Source organism: Macaca nemestrina, chromosome 6, assembly GCF_043159975.1.
Source record: "Macaca nemestrina isolate mMacNem1 chromosome 6, mMacNem.hap1, whole genome shotgun sequence".
In the NCBI taxonomy this organism is placed as follows: domain Eukaryota; kingdom Metazoa; phylum Chordata; class Mammalia; order Primates; family Cercopithecidae; genus Macaca; species Macaca nemestrina.
The window spans coordinates 7,578,428-7,590,597 of NC_092130.1; the positions used below are offsets into that span (position 1 = coordinate 7,578,428).

A 12,170-nucleotide genomic window follows, 5' to 3' on the forward strand; every position below is an offset into this window, starting at 1 on the left:
CCAGGCATCTGAAACTACCGAGGCTGGCGGTGGCTGTCCCTGCTTCCATCTGCCCCTGTGGTTCACTTCAGTGGGTATTCATAGAGCACCTGCTCTGAGCCAGGTCCGTCCAGAACATGCAGGGTTGTGGCAGAGGCAGATGGGGCCTGCACTGTGACTTGGCCAACGTGGACTGTGCCGATTGTCTCCTTCTTAGAGCCTCAGTTTCCTCCTCAGGAATACAGAGCAACTGCCTCCGTGGCTGCTGGATTAGAGGAGATGGTAGTTGAGGTCACATAAGACCTGAGTAGGGGAAACTCACTCTAAACTTCCCCCAGGTTCTGTCACTGGCCCTGTCTCCAAGGTTGTGGTGGCACAGGGCTTGAAAAAACCCCGGGGGGAGAATGGTGAGGACTCGGGTTCAAAAAGCAGAGTCAACGGAGTTTCCTCCTGTGTAAATAGAGGGGAACCGCAGTGCCGGTTCCTCCAGGAGGATTCAGAACAGACAGCACCAGCACGGGGTCTGGGGTAGGGTGGTGTGGTGATCCAAACCCTTCCCCTGGAGCATATGCCGGACCTGATCTCTGCGTTCCCTTTTCATTCATTCATTCCTTCATTCATTCATTCAGTGTCAGTGGTCTGACACTGTTGGGGGAGAGAAGGAAATCTCAGCCTGAACTGGAAACCTAGTGGCAGCAGGGAGAGTTAAGGGGCCCTGAGCAGTCACTGCTTCCAAATAGCCATTCGTTGGCCCTGTGTGGGAGGAAACCATGCAATGATGGATCTTTGACCTCGCATCCTCCCTCCTCAAAATGTGGTCCACAGATCAGCCACATGGCCATCACAGGACATACTCTTGTCCCCAGGCCAGACCTACTGAATCAAGTGTGCATTTGGGATGATCTCCAAGGTCAGCAAATGCCTGGTACAAAGTAAATGCAAGACAGGGTTGACCATCATTGCTCTTTTTGAGTGGGGATAGAGCTCCCAACTTTTGGCTGGGCATGTGGGTGCTCACAACGAAAGCTGTGTTTCCCAGCTTCCTCTGTAGCTAGATGTGGCATTGAGAAGTAAAGGGAAGTGTCTTGTGGGGCATCTGGGATAGTTGGTATGTCTGCTTTACCCTCTGTGTCCCTTTCTCCATCTGGCTGCTGGGAATGTAGGTGTCACCATCCTGGACCATGAGGTGGAGGCCACACAGAGCAGAGCAACAAGACAAAAAGAGCCTGAGTTCCTGTCTCTGAGTGGCAAAATACCTGTCCTCAAACACCTGCCCAAGAGAAACAAACATCTATCTTATTTAAGCTATTATTATTCTGTATTTTCAGACACTTACACCTAAACCCAATGCTGATACACCTGTGCAGCCTGGTTAGCTACTTGACTGCTCCAGTGCTCATGGACTAGGCCAGTCCCCTATTATATAATCCCATGGTACCCTGTAGGTTTCCTTGGGAGAACTTGGCATGATGTGCGATTAGGTTATTACTAATTCGCTAGTAACTGCCTCCCCATCTGAGTGAAAGATCCCTGAGAGGAGCCTGTCGGGGGGTAGGGGGCTAGGGGAGGGATAGCATTAGGAGAAATACCTAATGTAGATGACAGGTTGATGGGTACACAAAAGATGATGCCATACACAAATAGCACATCTATACATATGTGACAAAACTGCACGTTCTGCACATGTATCCCAGAACTTAAAGTATTAAAAAAAAAAAAAAAGACAGTTCCTTGAGAGAAGGTGGTATCATCATCATATCCTAGCATCCTGCCATAGCCTGTTCATGCTGGGGGTGCACTAACTATGCATTGAAGTCTGAATGGAGGCTTCCCGGGGAGACAGGCCTTCCCACAGAACAAAGGATGGGAGGGGAGGTATTAACATGGGCCTCCACTCTGAGACTGGTGAGGTCTGTGAGCAGATCAGGGTATCAGTCCCAGATGGTCCATCCAATCAGGAGCCAGTGGGAGATGGAGCTAAGAAAATCAGACTGTGTCTGCAGTATGTGGAAAGGCTCTGGTTCTCTTTGAGCAGAGGAGTGACAATAAAAGTTAGGTTTTTGGATTATCAATCTTGTGGAACCCTGTGGTAGGTAACCAGACTCCAGTGATCCTGATCTCCTGGTATTCCCATGCCCTTCTAGAATCACCTCCCACAATGAATAGGGCTGACCTATCCTGTGTAATCAACAGGATATTGCAGAAATGACAGTTATGACTCCTGAGGCTACGTCACAAAAGACACTGAGCCTCTGCTTAGCCACTCTTGAATCACTCATTCTGGGGGAAGCCAACTGCCCTGTCCTAAAGAGGCTCAACATGATTGTAAAGGGGTCTGGTCGGTGAGGAATGAAGCCTCCCACCAACAGCCATGTGAGTGGGCTCTCTTGGAAGTAGCGGCTCAGCCCTGATCAGGTCTCCAAAGCTTCATCCCCAGCCCACAGCTTAACCACAGGCTCTTGAGAGACCCTGAGAAATACTTAGCTTAGCTGCTCCAGAATTCCTGATCCATAGAAACTATAAGATAATAAATGTTTGCTTTAAGCCATTAAGTTGTGGGTAATTAGTTACACAGCAGTAGATAAATAACAGAGACTCCATCCTCATTTTTTTTTTTTCCTACCAGTAACTTCTCCCTGTCTTCTTCCATCACACCCCCTGCCAGCCTGGGGAAATAGAAAATCACTTCGGACTCAGATGACTCTCTGCTGGGTGACCTGGACCAGTTGCTTAACCAGCTGGGTGTCTAGGTATGAAATGAAGGTTAATAATACCTTACCTGTGGCAGGTAGCCTCTGAAATTGCCCCAATTAACCCACCTCTTGGTATTCATACCCTTGTGTAATTTCCTCCCTTCAAGTGTAGGCTGGACTTATCGACTCATTTTTAGTGCACAAAATATGGCAGAAGCGATGAGCATGTTGCTTCTGAGATTAGGTTTTCAAGAGATGGTGACTTCTGTCTTGGACACTCTCTTGCTATCTCTTGGATTAGTCACCCTGGATAAGCTGGCTTCCGTATTGTGAGGCAGTCCTAAGGAAAAAACCCTGTGGATGAGTTTGTAAGCGATTCTTCTAAGACAGACTCAGGCCTGTAATCCCCACACTTTGGGAGGCCGAGCACCTGAGGTCAGGAGTTCAAGACCAGCCTGATTAACATGGTGAAACCCGTCTCTACTAAAAATACAAAAAATTAGCCTGGTGTGGTGATGGGCATCTGTAATCCCAGCTACCTCGTGAGGCTGAGGCAGGAGAATTGCTTGAACCCAGGAAGTGGAGGTTGCAGTGAGCCGAGATAGTGCCATTGCACTCTAGCCTGGGCAACAAGAGCAAAACTCCATCTCAAAAACAAACAAACAAACAAAACAGTAACACAAACAATAGCTGATGAGGGGAAAAATATCACAAAAAAACTCATAATGTTTTAAGAAAGTGTAAGAATTTGTGTTGGGCTGGATTCAAAGCTGTCCTGGGACACATTGAAAGCCATCCTGGGCCATAGGCAACCTGCAGACCACAGGTTGGACAAGGTTGAGCTAAGGCCTGACAACAACCCCGTGAATGAATTTGGAAATGGATCCTTCTGCTCCAGTGGAGCCTTGACATGACCCCAGTCCTGGCCCACAGCTTGACTGCAACCTCATAAGAGACTCTGAGCCACATGCAGCCAGTTGAGTTGCACCTGGATTCCTGTGTGATAACAAATGTTTGTTGCTTTAGCCCCTAGGTTTAGGGTAATTGGTTATGCAGTAGCAGATAACAAATACATTGCCCTAAGACAGAGCTTGCTGTGAGGATGGAGTAACATGTATAATGCCCACACATAGTAGGTGCTAATTCATTGCTTGCCTAATGAGTCAGTCAATAAACAAATGAATGTTCTATAACACAGAATGTTCTCTGAATCCAAATGCTCACTCCCTTCCACCCACTCCTGTCAGAAACGTCACCAAAAGTTGTTTTAAGCAGAGAATGGCTGGATCAGATTTGTTTTTCTGTAATGGGAGATTGGTTTGTGTCCCATGGGTGCGGCCGGTTCAGCTGTGGTCTGGGTGAAGAGAGATTTAAAAATAATAATCCTTTGTCAACTCAGAGAGGATTTTAGTGTAACTTAGATCTCATAGCAGGTAGGTCTCTGGAGAAACAACTGTCTTTTCTCACTCTATTAAAGTGTCTTGACCAACTAGAAGACACTCGTGTGTTTGTTCATTCATCCTTTCTTGTATTTGTTCATTATACCATTATTCACCGAATACCTCTTTTAGGCAGGTACTCTGGATGTAGAAATAAACCTGACATACCTCAAATTTCAAGAAAGAAGGGAGGAGGTAAGCAAAAGTGTGATGCCATCACAAAAAAATCAGGGACGGGCAGGGTCACGTATCTCTGGTGCAGTTTTTTGTGATAAGTGCAGTGACAAGGGTGGTACCAGAGAATCTGGGAGTCTAGGAGGGAGTCCCTGATTCCACCCATGGGGATGAATTGGTCTGAACTCTGTCAGCTGAAAGTGACAGAAATCATCTAAAATCAACACACACTGTCTATTGCACTCAAAAAAAAAAAAAAAAGAAAGAAAGAAAGAAAGACAAAGATAAGAAGGATGGAAGGAAGGAGGAGGGAAGGTAGGAAGAAAGGAATGGAGGGAGGGAGGGAGAGAGAAAGACAAAAGAAAAATTAAAGTCCAAAAGTCCAGAGGTAGATTTGGGTTTCAGGCACAGTTGAATCCAGGCACTTCACAATTGCATCAGGAATCTGTCTTTTCCCATTCCCAGGTTCTTTTTTCTCCTCTGGCTTCATCTTGAGGCAGGCTTCCCATTGTGCTGGCAAAATGTGTGCCTGTAGCTCCAGGCTGATATTTTCCCACTCAGCAGTGCCAGGAGATAAAGATTACCTCTTCCCCACTCCCCCTTACCTCCTAAAAGGCTCCTGGGCTGACCCCCAAGGGTCTGACTTAGGTCACAGCCTAAACAGTGGCTCCAGGGGTTTGGAGAGTGCTGATTGGCCAGGCCTAGGCTGGCAGCCAGGCCCTCAAGCCTGGGGTGGAGTCACCCCCATCCTACACACACAGACTCAGATGGAAGAAGAGTGGTTCCCAAAAGAAAAGTCTGGGCAATGCTGCCAGAGAAGGAGTTATTGGGAGGCTAAACCATCAGGTGTCTTGGACAGAGTCAGGGAAAGCATCCGGGAGGAGGAAAAGTCTGAGCTGAGACCTGAAGAAGTTAGTCAAGGGAAGAGAAACAGGCTGGGTACATTAGTTATCTATTGCTGCAAAATACATTACCCAAAATTTAAAATTTTAAAACAATACACATGGTCTTAGTCCATTTTCTGTTGCTATACAGAATGCCACAGACTGGGGAATTTATAAGGAAAATACATGTATTTCTTACAGTTCTAGGGGCTGTGGGAAGGGCAAGACTGAGGGGCTGCCTCTGGTGAGGACCTTTCTCCTGTGTCATAACATGGTGGAGGGCATAGCATGGTAAGAGGGCATGAGCATGTCAGCTCAGGCCTCTCTTTGCCTTTTTTTTTTTTTAAGTAGAGACGTGGTTTCACCATGTTGGCCAGGCTGGTCTCGAACTGGCGACCTCAGGTGATCTGCCCATCTCGGCCTCCCAAAGTGCTGGGATTACAGGTGTGAGCCACCACATTTGACCTCTTCTTTTTATAAGGCCACCAATATCATCATGGGGACTCCACTCTGATGGCCTTATATAATCCTAATTACTTTTCAGAGGCCCCACCTCCAAATACCATCAACATGAATTAGGGGATTAAGTTTCCAATACATAAGATTTGGGTGATGGATTTAAACCATGGCATAAATTGATTAAGGCCCCATGTCTGAGGATCAAGAATCCAAGAGTGGCTTAGTTGGGTGGTTCTGGCATGGTCAAGGCTACAGACCCTGCAGATGACTGGAGCTGGGGGATAGACGCTCATTCACTTGGCTGTTGGCCGGAGGCTTCAGTCCTTCTCACATGGACCTCTCCATAATGCTGCTCATGATATGGCTTCCCCAGTGTGAATGAGGAAAGAGAGTTCCTTTTATAAAGTAGTCTTCAAAGGACTGGCTACATACTGGGTAAGGATTCAAATAACATGAGTGGTGGGAGAGAGGACAGCATGGATACAGCCTGGGCTAATATCAAGCTGGAGAGGTAGGTAGATGGGGGCTGGATGGTGAAGGACTTTCAGGGCTGTGTTAAAAACGTGAACTTTCTTTAGTAGGCAGTTAGGGGCCCTGAAGCATTTTAAGTTAGGATGTATTGTAATATTTTGGTTTCGGGGTTTTGGGGAACCCAATGTAGTTTCTATTTTCTGCCAATGCTCTGAACAAATGTGATTTCTATCTGCAGAGGGCTTCCTAATGGTGAATCTCAGAATTTGGCAGACAGACCCACACAGGAGGCACAAAACGCAAAGAAAAAGTACAGGCCTTCTTGGGGAGGGGAGAGCAAAATGCAGCTCCCTACAGGTGGTCTTCTCCCAAAAGAAAGAAGAAAGGAAAGGCTGAGGCACCACTGTCTCAGACTCCAGTCCCACACTCACCAGTCAGAATTCACCCATCTTACCTGGTAGGGCTTGAGGGGAGCCCAGGGTTTTGAGGGGAGATCCTTCTTTGTAGAAACCAGAGCAGTAGGGAAAGTACATCACCCACAATTAGGCCACATCACACCACCAACAGTTTGCCATTTTTAGAAGCATAACTCTGGCAGCCAATGTGGAGAACGGACTGGAGTGGGAGGCCAAGGAGGAGGTTGCTACAATCTTCTCAGAAGAGATGGGGAGTAGGCCCAGGTCAGTGGGAGTGGGGAATGGGTCTGGAGGCAGTAGAACTACTTAGAAGATCCAGGCACTAGGGGGCTCAAACACAAGGGCTTACAGGGGTCAGGTAGACAATTCCTCAAATTTCCCAAATTTTCCTTCCTCTCAGTCTCCTCATCTCAGTCAAGGGCAACTCCATTAACTTCCATTTGTCTGTTGTCCTTACCATCATCCCTGACTCCTCTCTGTCTCTACAGAGTCACTATAATGAGTATGAGTGTTGACTTGAGGTTCATTGGACTTATTGAATCTGTGGATTGACGTTTTTTCAATGTCCTGGAAAATTACCAACTACTTATTTGTGAATATTAACTTTGCCCTGTTATCTCTCTTCTCTTGTCTTGCTTTTATTCTCTGTTCATTTTACATACCTTCTTCTGATGTGTTTTCTAGTTTACTAATTCTCTCTTTGGTTGCGTTGAATCTGCTATTAAACCTGACCATTGAATGATTAATTTTATCATTGTATTTTCCAGTTTTGGAATTTGTGTTTGCTTCTTTATCAAATATTTGTCTCTCCAGAATAACTCTGCTTCTTCACCCTTTTCTGTGTGCTGGGAGGTTGACCTGTTTTGATGGCTCCTTATTTTTGGCTTCTGACTGATTATGGCCTGTGAGGAGTACCTGCAGTAGATTGGAAGGAAGGAGAAGAATGAAGTTTTGGTATGTATTTGCCCAGCTTCTGCCCTGAGTGGTCATCCAGGTTGATTGTGTCCCTCAGTGAACATCATAATTTCTATTAGGCGGTACTCTTCACCTAGGTCCACTCTTCTTAGTTCCAGTAACCACTTCCTCTCCTTGCCCTTTCAGGCCTTGGGATAGTAATAGCACTCCACTGTTACTTACTCCAGGGTACTAGCCCTAGAGTATCTCTTGTAGTTTCCCTATACTCTTTTCATTCTGTTAAAAGCATCTGACCAGGTGCATAAATTTGGAAGCATAAATCTAAATTATAGACTCATGCCTGTAATCCCAGTACTTTAGGAGGCCAAGGTGGGTGGATTACCTGAGGTCAGGAGTTTGAGACCAGCCTGGCCGACATGGTAAAACTTTGTCTCTACTAAAAATACAAAAATTAGCTGGGCCTGGTGGCACATGCCTGTAATCCCAGCTACTTGGGGGGCTGAGGCACGAGAATGGCTTGAACCTGGGAGGTGGAGGTTGCAGTGAGCCAAGATCATGCAACTTCACTCCAACCTGGGTGACTGAGTGAGAGCCTGTCTCAAAAAAAGATGAAAATAAAAATAAAGGCATCCCTTAGTTAAACTCCCCTCCAGCCACCTAGATTATGCCATCATGTTCAGGACAGAACATGACTGACACAGTTACTTTGTATGGTTTCCAGTCTCCTTACAGAATTTTCAGGCATGACTTTTAACCTCCTGAAACATACGAGGCATAATTATATTATAATCAGTGTCTGATGATTTCCAAGTCTGGAGTCCCTGAGGTCCATTTCTGCTTGTTACTATTCATGGTGTCTTTTTCCCCTCATGAAATCTAGTTGTCTTTGATTATGTGCTAAAAAACAAAAAAAAAAACAAAAAAAAAACTGTGTTTGGAAAAATATTTATAAAAATAATTTCAGGCCTGGGATGATTTTTTTTTTTATTCCCTTTCTCCAGGCACCTGGGGCAAATCAGCATTCTAGGATCACCTTATTTCAAGTTCAGAGGTTGAAATTTACTAGGTCACCCACATGACCTGAAGCTCAGGGCTAGTTTGCTTTTATTTTACCCCTACTTCTAGGGTACAGCACCTTCAGGGTCACAGCCCAAGCTAGGGAGGTTTACCAGGGTCATCAAATTGTGACAGACCCTGACTCTGATGTCAGTCTCCTTGGCTTTCAAAATTCAGATCCAGAATCAGCCCTTTTAACCACCTCACGTGACTGCTGTCCTGATCTAAGCCATCATCATATGGCTTAGATCACCTGGGTCAGGCACTGCTATTCATCTGGTTTCCTGTGTTCAGTCTTGTCACCTGCAGCCTGTTCCCAACATCGCAGCCAGAACAGACCTTTTATCCGAAGTCAGACCATGTATCTCCTCTGCTCAGAACATGCCAGAGGCTCCTGTCTCCCTGAGAATAAACGGCAAGTCCTGACAATGGCCTGCAGTCTGCAGAGTCTGCCTCAGTGTGCTTCTGACCTCCTTTCCTGGTCCCCTCCCCTTGCTCACTCGGCTCTAGTTGCAGTGGCTTTTCACACCTTAAGCCAGCAGGGATGCTTCTGCCCCTGGTCTTTACACTGCTTCTCTCCCCCAGTGGCTGCTTGTCCAGCCCCCTCCTCTTCAAATCTTTGCTCAAACATCTTTCCAGGGAGGCTTTCCTGGCCCTTTATTTTAAGTTACATACCTCCCCAATACTCCTGATCCCTCTTCACCCTACTCTTATTTTTTTCATAGCATCCGTCACCTTCTAACATACAATTCCACTCATTTATTTCTCATCTACCTGTTTTGCGTGTTGTCTCTGTTCCCCATTAGAACCTCGGCTTCATGATGATAGGGATTTTTTAGTACATGTTTGGTTCCCAGAATCTAGAATAGTGACTGGCACATACACAGTAGGTAATCGGTAAAGATTTATTGAAGGGATGAATGTAAATCAGAGTGAAGTGATACCTGGGCCAGCAGGAACTTGGCTTGTGTGGCCCCCACGTCCAGCAAGGCCAGGGCCAAAGAAGAGGCCTGTGTTAATGGGAGATTGCTACATACTGGAGCATTGAACAATTAAGTTTATGTGTTGGGGATGGTGGGAATCAGGTTCTTACTTTGGAGATGGAAATTGCAAATACGGAAAAAAGGAAGACTAGAAGAGGCCTTGTTGTTTTGTATTGGAATTGGAGGTATTGGTGTGAACTCGTGGATTTTACTATGTGCATAGACAGGTGATAGATTAGATGGAGAAAAGTGTGTGTGTGAATATGCATATATCTTCTTAGCTCTGTCATCTAGGAAGCACTAGATGGAGAAGCACAGGTTGAGCATCCCCAATCTGAAAGTTTGAAATAAAAAATGCTCCAAAATCTGAAACTTTTCGAGCACTGATGTGATGCCACAAGTGGAAAACTCCGCACCTGACTTCATGAGATGGCTTGTAGTCAAGATGTGGTCAAAACTTTGTTTCTGCCGGGCGCGGTGGCTCACGCCTGTAATCCCAGCACTTTGGGAGGCCGAGGCGGGTGGATCACGGGGTCAGGAGGTCAAGACCATCCTGGTTAACACAGTAAAACCCCGTCTCTATTACAAATACAAAAAAAATTAGCTGGGCATGGCAGTAGGCGCCCGTGGTTCCAGCTACTCGGGAGGCTGAGGCAGAAGAATGGCGTGAACCCGGGAAGCGGAGATTGCAGTGAGCCCAGATCGCGCCACTGCACTCCAGCCTGGGCAACAGAGCGAGACTCCATTTAAAAACAAAAAACACTGTGTTTCTGGCCAGGCACACTGGCTCATGCCTGTAATTCCAGCATCATGGGAAGCCAACGCAGGTGAATCCTGCCTGGCAAGAGATGAGGATCACTTGAGGCCAAGAGTTTGAGACCAACCTAGCCAGCACAGTAAAACCCCATCTCTACTAAAAATACAAAATTAGCCAGGCGTGGTGGTGCATGCCTGTAATCCCAGCTACTCAGGAGGCTGAAGCTTGAGAATCCCTTGAATCCGGGAGGCAGAGGTTGCAGTGAGCAGAGATCATGCCACTGCACTCCAGTCTGGTTAACAGAGTGAGACACTGTCTCAAAAAACAACAAGCCCGGCATGGTGGCTCATGACTGTAATCCCAGCTACTCGGGAGGCTGAGGCAGGAGAATCGCTTGAACACAGGAAGCGGAGGTTGCAATGAGCCGAGATCACGCCATTGCACTCCAGCCTGGGCAACAAGAGCAAAACTCCATCTCAAAAATAAATAAATAAATAAATAAACAAATAAAATACGACAACAACAACAAAAACTAAAAACAAACAAAATCCTCAAATTATTTAAAATATTGTGTAAAATTGCTGGGCGCGGTGGCTCACGCCTGTAATCCCAGCACTTTGGGAGGCCGAGGCGGGCAGATCACAAGGTCAGGAGATCGAGACCACGGTGAAACCCCGTCTCTACTAAAAATACAAAAAATTAGCCGGGCGCGGTTGTGGGCGCCTGTAGTCCCAGCTACTCGGGAGGCTGAGGCAGGAGAATGGCGTGAACCCGGGAGGGGGAGCTTGCAGTGAGCCGAGATCGCGCCACTGCACTCCAGCCTGGGCGACAGAGCGAGACTCCGTCTCAAAAAAAAAAAAAAAAAATTGTGTAAAATTTTATTCAGCCTATGTATATATGATGTGTATAATACATGAATGAATTTAATGTTTGGACTTGGATCCCATCGCCAAAATATCTAATTATGTATGTGCAAATAATATTACAAAATCTGAAAAAGAAATCCCAAATCCAAAACACTTCTGGTCCCAAGCATTTCAGATAAAGGCTACTCAGCCTGGAGCTGATTCTTCGGCTGGGCCGGGGGGACGTGCCAGATGAGTCTGGAGCATCTTTTCAGGTCAGAAGTAAGGACATGCTCAAGGTATAATGGTCACGTGCATGTGAAAGGACATGAAGCCAGCTTGAAGGAGCTCCCACTGGCCATATACGGGCCAATCTGTGACAATTTCAACATCAAAACCAATAATGATGATCACAGATAAAATAAATAAAATAAGAATCTGGGTTTATACAAATATAAACAAGTGGATCACTACATAGGGGAGAAGGGCGAGCTCTCCCTTGCAGTAGGATGCCAGCTAAATAGACATAGAAGGAATGATGGAATTGGAAAACCACTTGGTACTCATCCCAGTAATTGATTCAGGCAAGACTCATCCGTAGTGCTGATGCTCAGGGCATTTTTCACATTTTCTCCCACATTCACCATGCTGGGCTCTTCCTTTCACTGACAGTGAACATATATAGAAGTGCTTTGGAAGCTACAAAGCAACCTACCAATCCAAGGCCTTTGGAGAGTGATGAGAAGTCTGAAGAGCTAACTCTTCGTGCCTGTACATATAGTCCACCTCGGAGCCGGGAATCACAGTGACTCCTGTTTGGACTACCTGTGTCTGGCAAAGCTCCATGTACACAGTAGGTGCTCATTAGTAACAGGAATACAGACGGTAGGTATGTGTTCCCCTCTTGCTCCAGCACCAACCTCTGCATGCCACACACATGCACACCCAGTGGGAGGATACATATGCATATGTGCGTGTGAGTGCACACCTATAAGTGTGTGCACACATGAGCAAATAAGTGTGTGGGTAGTGTTTCCGTTTTATATGACGTGCTCAGATGCTCCCCCATAGTTACGTCAAAACCCACTTTGTCACCAGC

At 46.2% G+C, this 12,170-nt stretch overlaps 1 long non-coding RNA gene across 2 annotated transcripts; it reads left to right on the forward strand.

Moving 5' to 3' along the window:
- Window positions 1-1,849: 1,849 nt before the first annotated feature.
- LOC105480881 (uncharacterized) lies at window positions 1,850-9,151 on the forward strand. Of its 2 annotated transcripts, XR_986648.2 has the most exons (6): window positions 1,850-2,352; window positions 2,606-2,729; window positions 4,244-4,306; window positions 6,338-6,556; window positions 7,329-7,469; window positions 8,781-9,151. It is a non-coding gene; the product is annotated as an uncharacterized lncRNA (long non-coding RNA). The 2 variants fall into 2 exon arrangements; XR_011624201.1 differs by lacking the exon at window positions 6,338-6,556.
- Window positions 9,152-12,170: the final 3,019 nt, after the last annotated feature.